The 18331-nt window shown below is 40.4% G+C and overlaps 1 pseudogene; it reads left to right on the top strand.

Moving 5' to 3' along the window:
- The first annotated feature begins 4219 nt into the window (after nt 1-4219).
- On the top strand, nt 4220-4609 carry LOC120861258 (annotated as a pseudogene).
- Nucleotides 4610-18331: the final 13722 nt, after the last annotated feature.

Raw genomic sequence — 18331 nt, 5'->3', positions numbered from 1 at the left:
TTTTTCTAGATTCCATATATATGTGTTAGAATACATATTTATCTTTCACTTTCTGACTTACTTCTATCTGTATAATAGATTCTAGGTTCATCCACCTCATTAGAACTGACTCAAATGCATCCCATTTTCTGGCTGAGTAATATTCCATTGTGTATGTGTACCACAACTTCTTTATCCATTCATCTGTCAATGGACATCTAGATTGCTTCCATGTTCTAGCTATCATAAATAGTGTTGCAATAAACAATGGGATACATGTGACTTTTTCAATTTTTGTTTCCTCAGGGTATATGCCTAGGATGGGATTGCTGGGTAATATGGTGGTTTTATTCCTAGTTTTTTAAGGAATCTCCATACCATCTTCCATAGTGGCTGTATCAATTTACATTCCTAAAAACAGTGCAAGAGTGTTCCCTTTCCTCCACACTCTTCCCAGCATTTAAATTGTTTGTAGACTTTTTGATGATGGCCATTCTGACCAGTGTGAGGTGATAATCTCATTGTGGTTTTGATTTGCATTTCTCTAATAATGAGCGATGTTGAGCATCTTTTCATGTGTTTGTTAGCTATCTGTATGTCTTCTTTGGAGAAATGTCTGTTTAGGTCTTTTTCCCACTTTTTGGTTGAGTTTGTTTTTTGGCATTGAGTTGTATGAGCTGTTTGTATATTTTGGAAATTAATCCTTTGTCAGTTGTTTCATTTATTTTCTCTATTATTTTCTCCCATTCTGTTTATAGTTTCCTTTGCTGTGCAAAAGCTTTTAAGTTTAATCAGGTCCCACTTGTTTACTTTTGTTTTTATTTCTGTTACTCTAGGAGGTGAGTCACAGAGGATCTTGCTTTGATTTATGTCATTGAGTGTTCTACCTATGTTTTCCTCTAAGTGTTTCGTAGTTTCTGGTCTTCCATTTAGGTCTTTAATCCATTTTGTGTTTATCTTTGTGTATGGTATTAGGAAATTTTCTAATTTCATTCTTTACCCATAGCTGTCCAATTTTCCCAGCACCATTTATTGAAAAGGCTGTCTTTGCCCCATTGTATATTCTTCCCCCTTTGTCAAAAGTAAGGTACCCATAGGTGCATGGGTTTATTTATGGGTTTTCTGTCTTGTTCCATTGATCTATATTTTTGTTTTGTGCCAGTACATTACTGTCTTGATTACTATAGCTTTGTAGTATAATCTGAAATCAGAAAGGTTGATTCCTCTTTCTCCATTCTTCTTTCTCAAAACTGCTTGGTTATTCTGGGTCTTTTGTGTGTCCATATGAATTGTGAATTTTTTTGTTCTAGTTCTGTGAAAAATGCCATTGGTAATATGATAAGAATTGCATTGAATCTGTAGATTGCATTTGGTAGTATAGTCATTTTCACAATATTGATTCTTCCTATCCAGGAACATAGAATATCTCTCCATCTGTTTATGTCAACTTTGATTTCTTTCATTAGTGTCTTATAGTTTTCTGTGTACAGTTTTTTTGTCTCCTTAGGTAAGTTTATTCCTAGATATTTAATTATTTTTGTTGCAATGGTGAATGGGATTGATTCCTTAATTTCTCTATCTGATTTCTCATTGTTAGAAAAATAGAAATGCAACAGTTTCATTGTTATATAGAAATGCAAGTGATTTCTGCTTTTTAAAATGAGAATCCTAGAGCAGTTTGGTGCATTCTGTTAAAGCGTTAACAGCGATCTATTTTGCTTACACTGTTGCATCCCAAGGGACTCCCCCAGGGACCCTGACTTGCTGATGTGTGTATATATTTGCAAAAACAAAAGAAAAACGTTACCCATTGTGATACAAGGTATCAGTCATGCAACTCAGACTGGCTTATAAACATACAGTTCCCTTATTTACAAAGAGTCTTGTTTTTATGATAGGATCTATTCATACTGTTGTGCCCTTGATTTGATGTACAAAATGCTGTTAATCTGAACATTTATAAATAAAGTCTTGAATAGAGATAAAATTTTAAATTACCTATTGCAAGACACTTAAATTAGTTGCATCTGCAAAGTCCTTTTTTTTCTTAATATTTTTATTTTATGTATACAAAATTCCTTTTGACATGTAAATAACAAATTCACTCATTCCAGGGATTAGGGTATAGATATCCAGGGTTTGACTTCCCTGGCAGCTCAGTTGGTAAAGAATTTGCCTGCAAAGCAGGATACCCTGGTTCAATTCCTGGGTCAAGAAGATCCACTGGAGAATGGATAGGCTACCCACTCCAGTATTCTTGGGCTTCCCTTATGGCTCACCTGCAATGTGGGAGACCTGGGTTGGGTCCCTGGATTGGGAAGATCCCCTGGAGAAGGGAAAGGCTACCCACTCCAGTATTCTGACCTGGAGAATTCCATGGGCTTTATAGTTCATGGGGTCGCAAAGAGTCAGACATGACTGAATGACTTTCACTTCACATCTGGGGTTTGGGGGTGGGGATTACTTTGCCTACCCAACTAAAAGGTCATTGGGAAAATACACAATGCTTTGGCACCTAATTTGATAACAAAATAATCCACACTCCACTATGCCTTAAACATGCACCATATGAAGTCCATCAGTTTTGACCTGATGAATATGCACTTAGTAAAAAAAAAAAGTTACAGTACAGTGATATAGATTGCTGTCAAAATGGTGCTGTTTTAGCTGCATCATTGTGATGTAGAATGCATTGAGACAGCCATTGGGTTTGAACTGAGGGCACCACACATGGTCTCTGTTGCAGATTCACCTCTGCTATAATATAAGAGTGGGCATTAAACAAGACAGAAATGAATGTGAATGTGTTCCACTAAAACTTTGCTTATGACCATTGCCATCTGTGTGCTCGGTGTTGTCTGACTCCTTGTGATCCCATGGACTCTAGCCCACCAGGCTTCTCTGTGAATGGATTTTTTCCAGGCAAGAATATTGGAGTGGGTTGCCATTCCCTTCTCCAGGGTATCTTCCCAACCCAGGAACTGAACTCATGTCTCTTGTGCCCCCTGCATTGGTAGGCGGATTCTTTTACCACTGCACCACCTGCACACTAGAATTTAAATTTCATTTAATTTTGAACATTGTGAAATATTATCACTATTATTTTCAAAAATAATTTAAAAATGTAAATCCATTTCAGCTCATTTGTTGTTCACTCACTAAGCTGTGTCTGACTCTTTGCGACCACATGAACTGCAGCACACCACGCTTTCTTGTCCTTCACTATTTCACTGACTTTGCTCAAACACATGTCCATTGAGTCAGTGGTACTATCCAACCATCTCATCCTTTGTTGCCTCCTTCTCCTCCTGCCCTCAATCTTTCCTAGCATCAGGGTCTTTTCCAATGAGCTGGCTCTTCTCATCAGATGACCATGGTATTAGAGTTTCTGTCTCAGCCTCAGTCCTTCCAATAAATATTCAGTGTTGATTTCCTTTAGGATTGACTGGGTTTTATATCCTTGCTGTCCAAAGTATTTTGAAGATCTTCCCACACCACAGTTCAAAAGTATCATTTTTTCAGCACTCAGCCTTCTTTATTGACCAACTCTCAACATCCATACATGACTACTTTGACTATACAGACTTTTGTCAGCAAAGTGATGTCTCTGCTTTTTAATATGCTGTCTAGGTTTGTCATAGCTTTTCTTCCAAGGTGCAAGCATCTTTTAATTTTGTGGCTGTAGTCACCATCCACAGTGATTGTGGAGCCCAAGAAAATTAAATCTGTCACTGTTTCAATTTTTTCCCCATCTATTTTCCATGAAGTGATGGGACTGGATGCCATGATCATTGTTTTTTGAATGTTGAGTTTTAACCCAGCTTTTCACTCTCCTCTTTCACCATCATCAAGAAGCTCTTTCGTTACTCTTCACTTTCTGCCATTGAAGTTGTATCAGCTACATATCTGAGGTTATTGATATTTCTCACAGCAATCCTGATTCCAGCTTGTGCTTCAAGCATCCTGGCATTTCACATGATGTACTCTGAATATAATTTAAATAAGCAGGGTGACAACATACAGCCTTGATGTACTCCTTTCTCAATTTTGAGCCAGTCTCAAAATTGGAATTTTGAGTTCTGTGTCTGATTCTACATGTTGCTTCTTGACCTGCACACAGATTTTTCAGGAAGCAGGTAAGGTGGTCTGGTAGTCCCATCTCTTTAAGAATTTTCCACAGTTTGTTGTGATCCACACAGTCAAAGGCTTTAGTGTAGTCAATGAAGTAGGTTTTTTTTTTTTTTAATTCCCTTCATGGTTGAACAAAAAAAGGCAGTGAGGACCACAGAGGGCATGGTTCCAATATGGCAGCAGTGATGGATGTGGACACCCCAAGTGGCACCATGGACAACATGGGCAAGAAGAGCTTTGAAGTGAAACAAGTGGGATGCAGTAGCTTTGGGGGCCTGAAATATTGTGGTTGATGACCATGCCATCTGCAGGAACCACATTATGATCGTTCCATAAAATGTTGAGCTAACCAGGTATCTGCAACTTCTGAAGAGTGCACTGTTGCTTCGGGAATCTGGGACCATGATTTCATTTCTACTGCTTCTCCTGCTGTCTCAGAACATGGTAGGTGTGTCCACTGGATGGCAGAGAGTGGGAATTCCGAAAGTATGGGCACTAGAAAAGAATTCTTGCAAGTTCAATTGTTTCATTATTCGTTTAATGATTCACCCTGTGCATGCTGTCACTTCAGTCATGTCTAACTCTTTGAGACCCTATTGACCATAGCCTGTGAGGCTTTTCTGTCCATTGGATTCACCAGGCAAGAATACTGGAGTGGGTGGCCATGCCCTCCTCCAGGGGAACTTCCCAACCCAGGGATGGAACCTGAGTCTCCTAAGTCTCCTGCCTTGGTTGGTGGGTTCTTTACTACTAGCACTACCTGGACTGTTCCTTAATTATAAAACAGATAGAATTCTGTGTTTGTGTGTGTGTTTTCAGTCTGCTCTTCCTGCAGCCATATTATATGCTGTGTCAAATGAAATCCAGCTCATGTCTATTCACTATATCTTGTATTTGGAAAAGTGAACATAAATAAGAAGTCCCCTGTTCCTAGGTTGGAAAGCCAGCTTTTGAAAGAGAGATGTTTTTTCATTAGAGCCAGAGCAGAATTGTCCTATGAGCACATTGCTTGTTACAAGGAAGCCTGGTTACTGATGGCAGTCTTGGCGAGTCCCCTCTCTGCTCCAAGGTTTCCTCTTATATAAAGCAGCTTCTAAGAGCTAAATGACATCACGTGGACACAGAAAGAGTCTTTATAAACTATAAAACCACTGTAAAATGTAAACATTTGTATGATGTGTTGCTTTCTCTTCTTAGTTTGAAAAAGTAAATTTGGAAAAAAAAAATGTAATCTTGGCTAGCTAACAGAAATTTATGAACTTGAGTTGAGAATTGATATCATTTAAATTGAGTTAATGGGAGAATACAAGTTTCCTTCCCAATTGCCACTCTTTGAAATTTCTTTAAAATATCTTGCCCATAGCAGGAATCACCCTTTCTAAAATTGATTCAATATAGTCATTAACTGAGAAAGTACAGTTTATTGCACTGGCTCTAAGTATCGGGGCTTCCTGCTTAGCTCAGTTGGTAAAGAATCTTCCTGTAATGCTGGAGACCTGGGCTCGATTCCTGGGTCAGGAAGATCCTCTGGAGAAGGAAATGGCAACCCACTCCAGTATTAGTGCCTGGAGAATCCCATGGATGGAGGAGCCTGGCAGGCTACAGTCCATCAGGTCACGAGAGTCAGACACGACTTAGCACTATCTTTCTTTCTTTCTCAAAGTATGGCCTGAGGACGCTTCGGCACCTGAAACACTTTCAGAAGGTTCATGAAATTTCTTTTCCAACTGCCTGGCTGTATGAAGTCCACTTTTCCTTATATTTCAACCAAAACATGTTCAAATGAAGCTGACAAGAGACCCCATCTGTCTTCTATTAAATCAGATATAAAAGGCAAAAATGCCACTCTTCTAATGATTTATTTTTTGTTTTTAAAAAGTTACTTTTAACAAAAATATGTTGAAAAAAATACAGCAATATTTGGCCTGTGGCCTGTTGTTTTCTACTTTTATTCTAGGCCTTTGTAGGCCCCCACTGCAGGATGCTACGTGGACTATGCCTAGAATTAGACTACCTCACTTCTGCCCACATTCCATTAGCTAGAACTCAACTATCTGATCACACCTAACTGCAAGGGACACTGGGAAATGTCATTTTCTTATGTGTCTAAGAAAAGGGAATGTACATTTTGCTGAACATTAGTATTTTCACCTTTGCTTGCTTTTTCTGGTAACCAAATTTTCATCCTCCCCCAGCTTCCCACATATAGATAATGTATGTGGGATCTAGATAAGGTATGTCCTCTACAACTTGTCAGATTCAGTTTGTCATAGACTTGTGACTATGTACTTAGTGTCCATCCTTAGTGTTCACCAAGAAGAATAGTTCCATTTGGAAAGGTAAAACAAGGAGACATAGCCATTACTCATCAGGGGTGGTCCAGATGGGCAAGTGTTGTGAAGGCTCCTAACCCAGAGAGCAGGGGAAGATATTTGATTCTTCTCCAAGTCAGCTGTCTGGAAGGAATTCTTTTGTGCATTGTGCTCTGTGCTCCCCTGACTCTATCCTGTGGAATTTTCTTCCTCATTTCTTCTCCTCATTGGCACATCTGAAGTGGGCTGTGCCTTCCTTGGGGCTGCAGAGTTTTGTCAGCCCACCGTCTGTTGTTGTTCAGTTGCCCAGTCATGCCTGACTCTTTGTGATCCCATGGACTACAGCATGGCAGGCCTCCCTGTCCCCCACCATTGGCCAAAGTTTGCCCAAGTTCATGTCCATTGCATTGGCGATGCCATCAAGACTTCTCACCCTCTGATGCCCTCTTCTCCTCCTGCCCTCAATCTTTCCCAGCATCAGGGACTTTTACAATGAGTCGGCTGTTTTCATTAGATGATCAAAATACTGGAGCTTCAGCTCAAGCATCAGTCTTCCGATGAATATTCAGAATTGATTTCCCTTAAGATTGACTGGTTTGATCTCCTCGCTGTCCAAGGGACTCTCAGGAGTTTCTCCAGCACCAGTTTGAAGAAGGTGCTCCACCTTCTTTATGGTTCAGCTCTCACAAATGTACGTGACCACTGTGAAGACCATAGCCTTGACTATATGGACCTTCGTCGGCAAAGTCTCTGCTTTTCAACACACTGTCTAGGTTTGTCATCACTTTCCTGCCAAGAAACAATCATCTTCTAATTTCATGGCTTCAGTCACCATCCGCAGGGATTTTGGAGCCCAAGAAGAGGAAATCTATCACTAGTTCCACCTTTTCCCTTTCTATTTGTCATGAAGTAAAGGGGCTGGTGGAAAAGGAAATGGCAATCCAGTATTCTTGCCTGGAGAATCCCAGGGACGGAGGAGCCTGGTGGGCTGCTGTCTATGGGGTCGCACAGAGTCAGACACGACTGAAGTGACTTAGCTGCAGTAGCAGCAGCAGCAGCAGTAAAGGGGCTGGATGTCACGATCTTAGTTTTTGTTTTTTTTTTTTTTTTTTTTTAGCTTTGAGCCGGCTTTTTTACTCTTCTCCTACACCCTCATCAAGAGGTTCTTTAATTCCTCTTTGCTTTCTGCCATTAGAGTGGTATCATCTGCATATCTGAGGTTGTTGATGTTTCTCCCAGCTATCTTGATTCCAGCTTGTAGCTCAAACAGCCCAGCATTTCTCATGATGTACTCATCATATAGGTTATTAAACAGGGTGACAGCAGACCACCCTGTCATACTCCTTTCTCAATCTTGAACCAATCAGTTGTTCCACACAGGGTTCTAACTGTTGCTTCTTGACCTGCATATAGGTTTCTCAGGAGACAGGTAAGATGTTCTGGTATTCCCATCTCTTTAAGAGCTTTCCAAAGTTTGTTATGATCCACACAGTCAAAGGCTTTAGCACAGTTCATGAAACAGAGGTAGATGTTTTTCTGGAATTCCCTAGATTTCTCTATGATCCAGCGAACATTGGCAATTTGATCTCTAGTTCTTCTTTCTTTTCTAAACCCAGCTTGGACATCTGGAAATTCTTGGTTCACATAATGTTGAAGCCTAGCATGCAAGATTTTAAGCAAGACCTTATTAGCATGGGAGATGAGTACAATCGTCCTATGGTTGGCACGTTCTTTAGCACTACCCTTCTTGGGAACTGGGATGAGAATTGACCTTTTCCAGTCCTGTGGCTACTGCTGGGTTTTCCAGATTTGCTGACATATTGAATGGCATATGCATCATCCTTTAGGGTTTTAAATAGTTCTGCTGGAATTCCATCACATCAACTAGCTTTATTAACAGTAGCGCTTCCTAAGTTCCACTTGACTTCACTCTCCAGAATGTCTGGCTCTGAGTGACTGACCACACCATCACAGTAATCTGATTCATTAAGATCTTTCCGTACAGTTCTTCCATGTATTCTTTCCATCTCTTCTTGATCTCTTCAGAGATCATCTCTGATCATCTCTACTAGATCTCTACTGCTTCTGTCTTTTATTGTGCCCATCTTTGGGTATAATGCTCTTTTAATGTTTCCAATTTTCCTGAAGAGACCTCTAGTCTTTCCTCTTCTGTTGTTTTCTTCTAGTTTTATATACCGTTCATTGAAGAAAGACTTTTTGTCTTTCTGTGTTGTTCTTTGAAACTCTGTGTTTAGTTGGATATATCTTTCCCTTTCTTCTTTGCTTTTCCCTTCTCTTTTCTCTTGAGCTATTTGTAAAACCTCCCCAGATAACCTCTTTGCCTTCTTCCTTTCCTTTTTCTTTGGGATGGTTTTGTTTGCTGTCTCCTGCGCAGTATTTTGGACCTCCCTCCATAGTTCTTCAGGCACACTGTTAACTAGATCTAATCCCTTGAATCTATTCGTTACCTCCACTGCATATTCATAGGGGATTTGATTTAATTTGTACATTGCTGGTAAAGAATCTGCTTGCAATGTGGGAGACTTCAGTTCGATCCCTGGATTGAGAAGATCCTTTGGAGAAGGGAAAGGCTACCCACTGGCCTGGAGAATTCCGTGAACTGTGTAGTCCATGGGGTCGCAAATAGTTGGACACAACTGAGTGACTTTCATTTTGCTGGCCTAGTGGTTTTCCCTGCTTTCTTTAGTTTAAGCCTGAATTTTTCTATGAGAAATTGATGATCTGAGCCACAGTCGCCTCCAGGTCTTGTTTTTGCTGACTGTACACAGCTTCTCCAACTCCGGCTACAAAGAATGTAATCAACTTGATTTCAGTATTGACCATTTGGTGATGTACGTGTATAAAGTTGTTTCTTGTGTTGTGGAAAAAGTATATTTTCTATGACCAGTGCATTCTCTTGGCAGAATTCAGTTAGAGTCTATCCTGTGGGAGATTCTTCCTTACCTCCTCTTCATTGGCACATCTGAAATGGGCTGTTCCTTCCTTGGGGCTGCAGAGTTTTGTCAGCCCACTGTCTATCAAATGATTGTTTTATGTTGTTTAATTACAAGCTCCCTTTGACCACCCATGTGGTTTCATGTGCCATGCAATTTCCTCATGACCAAAGTTTCAGGTTTATTTGCTGGCAATCAGTACCGTGTGCCTGCTACCATACCCAAAGATGCTTTCCAGATATTAATCTCTAATCAGCTTGATTTTACTGCTTGGTCCTTCAAATTATTTTTTTCTTAATTTAATGGTGGGCTAAAAATCATTATTAATATGTATGGTCTCTGGTGCAGGACTTAAGTCACTTTGATCAGTAGAAGTTTGGTTACTCAAAGCCTTTCTCAATCACATCACTTAGTCTTTGGGCTCTAGAAACAAAGATATTCCCAACCCTTTGATGGTCCATATTTTTAAACTTTTTATAGTGCCTCTCATTTCCACTTATAATGTGGCCAGTTTTTTTCCTGAGCTGGTTTCTTTCTTGTAAAGTGAAAGTGAAGTTGCTCAGTCATGTCCAACTCTTTGTGACCCCGTGGACTGTAGCCTACCAGGCTCCTCCATCCATGGGATTCCACAGGCAAGAGTACTGGAGGTGGTGGCCATTTCCTTCCCCAGGGGATCTTCCCAACCCAGGGATTGAACCCAGGTCTCCCGCATTGCAGGCAGACGCTTTAACCTCTGAGCCACCAGGGAAGCTCCCTTCTTTCTTGTAGTTCAGTTCAGTTAAGTTCAGTTGAGTCCAGTTCAGTTCATTTATTCAGTCGTGTCATGGACTCTTTGCGACCCCATGAATCACAGCACGCCAGGCCTCCCTGTCCATCACCATCTCCCGGATTTCACTCAAACTCAAGTCCATCGAGTTGGTGATGCCATCCAGGCATCTCATCTTCTGTCATCCCCTTCTCCTCCTGCTCCCAATCCCTCCCATCATCAGAGGCTTTTCCAATGAGTCAACTCTTTGCATGAGGTGGCAAAAGTACTGGAGTTTCAGCTTTAGCATCATTCCTTCCAAAGAACACCCAGGGCTGATCTCCTTTAGAATGGACTGGTTGGATCTCCTTACAGTCCAAGGGACTCTCAAGAGTCTTCTCCAACACCACAGTTCAAAAGCATCAATTCTTCGGCGTTCAGCTTTCTTCACAGTCCAACTCTCACATCCATACATGACCACTGGAAAAACCATAGCCTTGACTAGATGGACCTTTGTTGGCAAAGTAATGTCTCTGCTTTTGAATATGCTATCTAGGTTTGTCATAACTTTTCTTCCAAGGACCAAGCATCTTTTAATTTCATGGCTGCAGTCACCATCTGTAGTAAAGTCTGACACTTTCCACTGTTTCCCCATCTATTTCCCATGAAGTGATGGGACCAGATGCCATGATCTTTGTTTTCTGAATGTTGAGTTTTAAGCCAACTTTTTCACTCTCCTCTTTCACTTTCATCAAGAGGCTTTTTAGTTCCTCTTCACTTTCTGCTATAAGGGTGGTGTCATCTACATATCTGAGGATATTGATATTTCTCCCGGCAATCTTGATTCCAGCTTGTGTTTCTTCCAGTCCAGCGTTTCTCATGATGTACTCTGCATAGAAGTTAAATAAGCAGGGTGACAATAGACAGCCTTGACATACTCCTTTTCCTATTTGGAACCAGTCTGTTGTTCCATGTCCAGTTCTAACCGTTGCTTCCTGACCTGCATACAGGTTTCTCAAGAGGCAGGTCAGGTGGTCTGGTATTCCCAACTCTTTCAGAATTTTCCACAGTTTGTTGTTATCCACACATTCAAAGGCTTTGGCATAGTCAATAAAGCAGAAATAGACGTTTTTCTGGAACTCTCTTGCTTTTTCCATGATCCAGCAGATGTTGGCAATTTGATCTCTGGTTCCTCTGCTTTTTCTAAAACCAGCTTGAACACCTTGTAGTTCATGGTTCACGTATTGCTGAAGCCTGGCTTGGAGAATTTTGAGCATTACTTTGCTAGCATGTGAGATGAGTGCAATTGTGCGGTAGTTTGAGCATTCTTCGGCATTGCCTTTCTTTGGGATTGGAATGAAAACTGACCTTTTCCACTCCTGTGACCACTGCTGAGTTTTCCAGATTTGCTGGCATATTGAGTGCAGCAGTTTCACAGCATCATCTTTCAGTGTTTGAAACAGCTCAACTGGAATTTCATCACCTCCACTAGCTTTGTTCATAGTGATGCTTTCTAAGGCCCACTTGACTTCACATTCCAAGATGTCTAGCTCTAGGTGAGTGATTACACCATCGTGATTATCTTGGTCATGAAGATCTTTTTTGTATAGTTCTTCTGTGTATTCTTGCCACCTCTTCTTAATACCTTCTGCTTCTGTTAGGTCCATACTATTTCTGTCCTTTATTGAGTCCATCTTTGCATGAAATATCCCTTTGGTATCTCTAATTTACTTGAAAAGATCTCTAATCTTTCCCATTCTGTTGTTTTCCTCTATTTCTTTGCATTGATCATTGAGGAAGGCTTTCTTATCTCTCCTTGCTATTCTTTGGAACTCTGTATTCAATGCTTATATCTTTCCTTTTCTCCTTTGCTTTTCACTTCTCTTCTTTTCACAGCTATTTGTAAGACCTTCCCAGTTAGCCATTTTGCTTTTTTGCATTTCTTTTCCATGGGGATGATCTTGATCCTTGTCTCCTGTACAATGTCACAAACCTCAGTCAATAGTTCATCAGGCACTCTGTCTATCAGATCTAGTCCGTTAAATCTATTTCTTACTTCCACTGTATAATCATAAGGGATTTGATTTAGGTCATACCTGAATGGTCTAGTGGTTTTCCCTACTTTCTTCAATTTAAATCTGAATTTAGCAATAAGGAGTTCATGATCTGTGTCACAGTCAGCTCCCGGTCTTGTTTTTGCTGACTGTATAGAGCTTGTACACCTTTGGCTGCAAAGAATATAATCAACCTGATTTCGGTGTTGACCATCTCGATGTCCATGTGTAGAGTCTTCTCTTGTGTTGTTGGAAGAGGGTGTTTGCTATGACCAGTGCATTCTCTTGGCAAAATTCTATTAGCCTTTGCCCTGCTTCATTTCGTATTCCAAGGCCATATTTGCCTGTTACTCCCAGCGTTTCTTGACTTCCTATTTTTGCATGCCAGTCCCCTATAATGAAAAGGACATCTTTTTGGGGTGTTAGTTCTAAAAGGTCTTGAAGGTCTTCATAGAACCGTTCAACTTCAGCTTCTTCAGCATTACTGGTTGGGACATAGACTTGGATTACTGTGATATTGAATGGTTTGCCTTGGAAACGAACAGAGATCATTCTGTCGTTTTTGAGCTTGCATCTAAGTACTGCATTTCAGACTCTTTTGTTGACCATGATGGCTATTCCATTTCTTCTGAGGGTTTCCTGCCCACAGTAGTAGATATAATGGTCATATGAGTTAAATTCACCCATTCCAGTCCATTCTAGTTCGCTGATTCCTAGAATGTCGACGTTCACTCTTGCCATCTCCTGTTTGACCACTTCCAATAACCTGCCAAATGTGGACAACACTAGTTTGTATATACTAACATTGTTTTCTAACCTCTTTTCCTAGAGTTACAATTCAGTAAGCACAAGGTGAGCCTACCAAATTATTTTTGGTAACAGATTTTTGCAAATGTCTTTCCTATATCACAGTACTTTCCTGATTTTCAAACTGCTGACCACTTTCCTTCTATTTCCACTGGAAATTTTAAGTATTAGGCTAAGTGCAGTAGCAAACAGCATTAAAATCTCAATAGCTTAACAATTCAATATTTTTCTCATTCATATCAAAAGACAGTTTGGTATTCGATTCGAGCAGTTTTATGTGCAGTCATTCAGACTCTAGTCCTTGGGAGGGGATTTGAAAACTATGAAAAAAAAGTTTTAAACCTAAAGATTCTGAGAAGCTCCTACAAGGAATGAAACAGGAATTTAGGTACAAGAGAGGAACTTGTACATCTCAGGAAAAAGTAAACCAAAACTTAGACCTAGATAAAAAGCAAGACTCACTAGATGCCACCTCCCAGAGAATTGGGCTAAATGTCTTCAAATATCTCAATTCTCCTAGGATTGATCAAGAAATTATAGTCAGCAGGGAGGCATACAAAGGCCTCAGCTGTAGGATCTAGAAGGCAACAGAGAAAGGAAACCAAAAAGATGTTACATCTCACTCGAAAGAATATCCTAGTGAGAGGGTAACAGGCAGAAAGGCCAGAGGTCCCCAAGTGGCAGGAGGAAATAAACTGCAAGTGGCAGATGTTTTTTTTCCCACTCTCACAAAACTAAACGAGGCTTTTTAAAATTCTGTGTTGAGGACACCTGGTTCTGCCTTGAGTTAACCAATTGGTTTTTTCTTATGTTAATGAAACTATGTATTTGCTTTGGAATTTGCCTTTCTTCAAATAGTTCCACCTAAAACTAACTTCTTTTCTTTTCTCAAACTTTGGGCTGATAATGGCTCAACAAACCAGTATCCCTGTCAATTGTTTTATGGCTAGGGGATGACACACCTTGTGCATTCCTATCTCAAAAGTGTATATTGTGGGAGAGGGGCCTGGTGAAACTCCCTCAGCCTTGATGTGTCTCTCTTATCTGATTTATAGCTTTCTAAAGGACATAAAACACCTTGCTAAAAACTAGCAAGGGGGCACTCTTTCTGTCCCCTTCTGATGTCTATGTTAGAATAAGCTTTCTTTATCTCTATTATACTTTAATAAAACTTTGCAACACAAAAAAGATTCAAGGAGTCAAGCTTCATCTCTGACCCTGGATCAAAATCCTCTCCTCCAGAGGTCACAAATTCTGGGGTAACACACAGCTCACAGCAGCAACCTTTCAATAGTCGGACAAGTATGTTGACCAGGACCTGGGTAGAGCACGTGCTTTCAAAGTGGGAGTTCTCACCCTTTTCTTGTGCTGTTCATCGTTTGCATTGTAACCATGGAAGCTTGTTTAAACTTAGGAGTAATTTTCAATTTCTTTTATTCTTTTGGGACTTATTGGTAGGAAATGACAACCCACTCCAGTATTTCTTGCCTGGGAAATTCTACAGACAGAGGAACCTGATGCACAGCCCATGGGGTCACAAAAAGTCAGACATGACTGAGCACACACACACATATATCAGTTATTTTAATCAGATTAATTGTGTATTCAGTCCTATGGTGAACCTTCTTTGGTTTTCTTTCTTTTCTGAGTTAAAAAGTCACTAATCTCATGGACTATATTATATAAATATAACCTATAAATAAAAGAATGTAATCTTGACAACCTTATACATTAGATATTGTTGATATGACAATATTGTTAGAATACATTCCCATTTTTTTAGAAAGTGAGCTTCACCAAGTTTCAGTTAGTAAATGACAGGGCAGGGATGTGAATTCATGTCTAACTCATTCTTGATTTTTAACAACTTTCAGAATATTTAAGGGAATTTGGTGTAACTAGTCTTGGGTGCTCCTTTAATAACACTAAGATGCAGGTATCTTTGAGGACATAGACTAAATAAGAGCTACCTGTAAAGGCTGGCACTTCCTTGAGTTGGGGTAATAGCTTAGGACCCTGTATTGATCCAGCTAGTTGGTGAGTGGGGCAGTTCAGAGAGGAGTGGGTAGGACTGGCCTGCAGTTGGCAACATTTTCTTAGAGTTTGTGTGAAGAATTTATATCCTTCATTTGTTCCAAATGAAGGGAAATTGTGATGCTATTTCTAGGGATCTCAAGAAATCTAAACCTATCCCTCTTACAATTTTGGTAATTAAAAATCAGGTTGTTCCGCAATGTCTCCCAAACTTTTCTGAAATGATGACCTGAAGCCTTTCTCTGCAGGGCTTTGGCTGAATTAAAAGCCCTCATGGGACAACCCTGTGGTACAGCTGCCTCATCTCCAGAGAATCCGGGGTGAGACAAGGCTTCTCAGAGTCCTACTGAGCTAGATTTTGCAGCTGCCTGCAGGCTCTGAAGGAAGAATTTTGTGTTTGAATAATAATGTATGTCATTGGCTCAGGAAGAGAACTGTAGAAAGTATGACATGTATTTGCTAACGGGGAAAGATTGACTCTCACTTGAGGGATCTGAATAAATGAATACCTCTTGGGAAGAAAATTCAACAGAATAATTGGCAGCAAACTAGTGGCTTTAGGCTGCAGTTAAAGGCTTTTTGTAAAGGATTTAGAAGTGAGATTCTTCTACCAGTCTCTTTGGCGCTTGAGAATAATAATAACTGTTAGAAAAAATACAGTTACTGCATACATACATTATGTTTAGTACTGTGCTAGACACTTATAAATAATCATTACATCCTCACAAAAGCCCTATGATGTAGGCGATACTGTTAATTCTATTTTGTAGGTGAACATCCTTAGGCTGTAAGGCCTACAGTAGACATCTGAGTTTGCTTCCCTGGGTTCCAAAGTAGTAGCTGCACTTAGCCCAGAGATTAGGAAAAATAAAATCACTTGCCTCTACGTGTCAAACTGGGAATGAAAATTGTAGGTGCTGGGTAAGGTTGGCTCTGTCCCCCATGATTGGTGAATCCTGAGAATCAGTCTCTGGAGCCCTGAGGTCTTAACATGTGTGACAGTAAGGTATTTAAAAATCTTTGGAAAGGTAGAAGCTTTTCTATGGATGTAGATGCTCAGCTTTAATTGATTTGAATGAACAGATTAGAGAGTTTGAGGCTAAGGGAACAGGGAGGCAAGTTCTGCAGTGAGCTATGTGTGTGTTCAGCAAATGTGGTCTCTTTCACTTTGATTTTTACAAGAATACTTTTGGAAAATTTTAAAAAAATTTATTGGAATGTAGTTGCTTTACAATGTTGTGTTAATTTATGCTGTATAACAAAATGAATCAGTTATGCAAATACATGAAAGTGAAAGTCACTCAGTCATGATCGACTCCTTGTGACCCAATGGACTACACAGTCCATGGAATTCTCCAGGCCAGAATACTAGAGTGGGTAGCCTTTCCCTTCTCCAGGGGATCTTCCCAACCCGGGATACAACCAAGGTCTCCTGCATTGCAGGTGGATTCTTTGCCAGCTGAGCCACCAGGGAAGCCCAAGAATACTGGAGTGGGTAGCCTATGCCTTTTCCAGAGGATCTTCCTGCCCCAGGAATATAACTGGGTCTCCTGCATTGCAGGCAGATTCTTTTCCAACTGAGCTTTCAGGGAAGCCCATACAAATACATAAATACTCTTTTTTTTCCCTTCCCATTTCTGTCACTGCAGACCCTGGGTAGAGCTTCCTGTGCTACACAGTGGTTCTCATTACTTCCTATTTTACAGGCAGCAGTGGGCTTGCGTAGACCCCAATCTCCCAGTTCATCCCACTCCCCTTTCCCCTTGGTATTCATACATTTGTTCTCCATGTCCGAGTCTCTATTTCTGATTTGCAAATAAGATCATCTATACCATTTTTCTAGATTCCACATATATATATTACCATATATTTGTTTTTCTCTTTCTGACTACTTCACCTTCTATGACAGTCTCTAGGTTTATCCAAGTCTCTGTAAATTGCACAATTTTTTTTCCTTTATATGGCTGAGTACCGGGAGAAATATCAATAACCTCAGATATGCAGATGACATCACCCTGATTGGACTCCGGGCAGAAAGTGAAGAGGAGCTAAAAAGCCTCTTGATGAAAGTGAAAGAGGAGAGCGAAAAAGTTGGCTTAAAGCTCAACATTCAGAAAACGAAGATCATGGCATCTGGTCCCATCACTTCATGGGAAATTGATGGGGAAACAGTGGAAACAGTATCAGACTTTAATTTTTTGGGCTCCAAAATCACTGCAGATGGTGACTGCAGCCATGAAATTAAAAGATGCTTACTCCTTGGAAGGAAAATTATGATCAACCTAGATAGTATATTTAAAAGCAGAGACATTACTTTGCCGACTAAGGTCCGTCTAGTCAAGGCTATGGTTTTTCCTGTGGTCATGTATGGATGTGAGAGTTGGACTGTGAAGAAGGCTGAGTGCCAGCTTTTGAACTTGGTGTTGGAGAAGACTCTTGAGAGTCCCTTGGACTGCAAGGAGATCCAACCAGTCCATTCTGAAGGAGATCAACCCTGGGATTTCTTTGGAAGGAATGATGCTAAAGCTGAAACTCCAGTACTTTGGCCACCTCATGCGAAGAGTTGACTCATTGGAAATGACTCTGATGCTGGGAGGGATTGGGGGCAGGAGGAGAAGGGGACAACAGAGGATGAGATGGCTGGATGGCATCACAGACTCGATGGACATGAGTCTGAGTGAACTCTGGGAGTTGGTGATGGACAGGGAGGCCTGGCGTGCTGCGATTCATGGGGTCGCAAAGAGTTGGACCCGACTGAGCGACTGAACTGAACTGAACTGAACTGAAGCTTCCATTTTATATATGTACCATATCTTCTTTATCCATTCTTCTGTTGGACATTTAGGTTGGTTCCATGTCTTAACTATGTACTGCAATGAACATTGGGGTACATGTATATTTTTGAATTATGGTTTTCTCTGGATATATGCTCAAGAGTAGGATCTCTGGGTCATATGGTAGTTCTATTTATAGTTGTTTAAGAAACCTCCATCCTGTTCTCCCTAGTGGCTATATCAGTTTACGTCCCCACCAACAGTGTAAGAGGGTTCTGTGTTCTCCACACCCTCTCCAGCAATTTCACAATATTTATTTTTCCAGGTCAAGAAGATGGTGTATTTCTCCATCTGTTTGTGTCATCTTTGATTTCTTTCATCAGTGTTTTCTGAGTACAGGTCTTTGGTCCCTTTAGGTAGGTTTACTTCTAGGTATTTAATTCCTTTTGTTGTGATGGTTAATGGAATGGTTTCCTTAATTTCCTAGAAACTTCTAATTTTTCATTATTAGTGTATAGGAGTCCAAGAGATTTCTGTGTAT

Source organism: Oryx dammah, unplaced genomic scaffold (assembly GCF_014754425.2).
Source record: "Oryx dammah isolate SB20612 unplaced genomic scaffold, SCBI_Odam_1.1 HiC_scaffold_11232, whole genome shotgun sequence".
In the NCBI taxonomy this organism is placed as follows: Eukaryota; Metazoa; Chordata; class Mammalia; order Artiodactyla; family Bovidae; genus Oryx; species Oryx dammah.
Note: the sequence above shows the minus strand (reverse complement) of the source record. Positions and strands in the feature narration are given on the sequence as shown.